Raw genomic sequence first — 2,023 nt, 5'->3', positions numbered from 1 at the left:
TTTATTCTCCAGCTACAGTTAGGGATTTTTCTTGTCTCTCTGTTCTGAGAGTTGTGGCTTTGTGATATTTTGATGTTCTGTTATTCCATTGTTACTCATCTACAATTGAAATTGTTATGTCTTACAAGTGAATTGATATTTTTATCTTTAGGAAATACCTCTTGATTTTTTTTAGTTTTACCTGCCCAAGGTTTATTTCGACATTAATATAGCAACCTCAACTCTCTTACAGTTAGCATTTGCGTGATCTATCATCTTTATCTTTCTGCTTATGCCTCTGTACTTCAAGCATTTTCTTGAAGGTAAAATATGGTTAGATCTTCCTTTTATATCTAGTCTGATGTTCACTGTGATCTTACTGAAATATATAGACTAGGGAGTCAGCGAACATTTTCTATAAACAGCCAGAGAGTAAACTGGTTTTTGTCATGACTTCTCAGCTCTGCTCTTGTAGTGTGAAAACAGCTATAGAAAAATACACAAACATGTATGAGGCCCATTTATTTACGAAAACAGGAGGCTCTGTCTGCTTCTGCTTGTTCTGCTTCTCCTCCTACTTGTTTGATCTTGCTCCTGCTTTTCCTCCCCCCTTCCCTCCTTCTTTTTCTTTTCTTCCTTTTCCTTCCTCTGCCTCTTCACTTCTCCTTCTCCTCCTTGTTGTTCTTTGGTGGTATGCAGTGTCTTTTCCTGGTACATTTTCTTTTTAAGCAGAACAAACTTCCATAAATACTTGTTTAGTACAAGTCTGGCTGGGAAAAAAATTCTCTTAGCATTTGTTTGCCTCAAAAGTCTTATTCTAAAAAATATTTTTGTCTGGATATAGATTTCTAGGTTGAGAGTTTTTCTCCTAGCAAAATAAAGATGTCATTCTAGTGTCTCCTGCCTCCATTTTGCGGATGATATTCTTTGAAAATTATCTTTGGCCCACTGCTGTTGTATTTTGTTTTCCAAATACGTTTGAAAAGTTCACCAGTTTTCACCAATCTTATGGTGACAGAACCTGGTATTGTTTACTTTGTTTTAATTCTGATTAAGATTTATTGAGCTTTGTGGATAGGAATGATTTTAGTTTCATCAAATTAGAAAACATTTTGGATATTATATCTTCAAGCATGTTTTTGCTCCCACTTTTCTGAGATTCAAATTGTACATAGATTAGACTATTCAAATTTGTCCCAAAGATCGCTGAAGTTTTTTATTTCTCCAGTTTTTGCCCTTCCATTCAAAAGTATTTCTATTATTGTATCTTCAGATGCCTGATCTTTTCTTTTGCAGTGTAATCCTGTGATAATTCACCATCCAGTGAATTATTTGCCTTTCAGATATATCATCTTTTTCAGGTCTGGAATTTCCATTTGGCTTTTTCTTTCTATACCTTCCATTTCTCACGTCATTACGTCTACATTTTTCTTTACATCCCTGAGCATGGTTGTAAAAGATGTTTTAAAGGGTTTACCCAATTCCACATTTCTGGGTCTGATACAACTGGACCAATTTTTCTTCACTTATGGAGCAGTAATCCCTCCCTCTTTGTACCTGTGGCAGTTTTCAATTGGATTTTGAACATGAATAATTTATTGTTGGGTGCTAAATTCTGCTGTCTTTTCTTGAAGAGGGTTGGATGTATTCTGGCATAAAGTTATTTATATTTTTGATGCTTCTAAAAAAAGATTTGAATGTTGCTCTTGAGGAGTCTAATGCCAGTTTAACTTTCTTACCTATTTTATAAGTAATTTTATCTTTATGCCTGGAGGTTCTAAGGCTTCTTATTTTGTCTGTGGAATCTAGTGATTTTTCCAAGATATGTCTCTGAGCTTATAGTAGGTCATTTTCTCGATATATGTGGTATGCTCTGTCAATATTTTAAGTTTTCTTGCTTCTGGAAAGTTACTTTTAAAATTTTACACACTAGACTTCCAGCCAAGATGGAGGCATAGGTGGAAATACTGTGCCTCCTTGCACAACCAAAATTAAGGACAACAAAGATTTAGAAACAAAAACACAACCAGAACACACAGAATTT

The sequence above is a fragment of the Artibeus jamaicensis genome, unplaced genomic scaffold (genome assembly GCF_021234435.1).
Source record: "Artibeus jamaicensis isolate MK-2021 breed Jamaican fruit bat unplaced genomic scaffold, CSHL_Jam_final contig_467, whole genome shotgun sequence".
Classification (NCBI taxonomy): Eukaryota; Metazoa; Chordata; class Mammalia; order Chiroptera; family Phyllostomidae; genus Artibeus; species Artibeus jamaicensis.
This window is presented reverse-complemented; position numbering follows the sequence as displayed.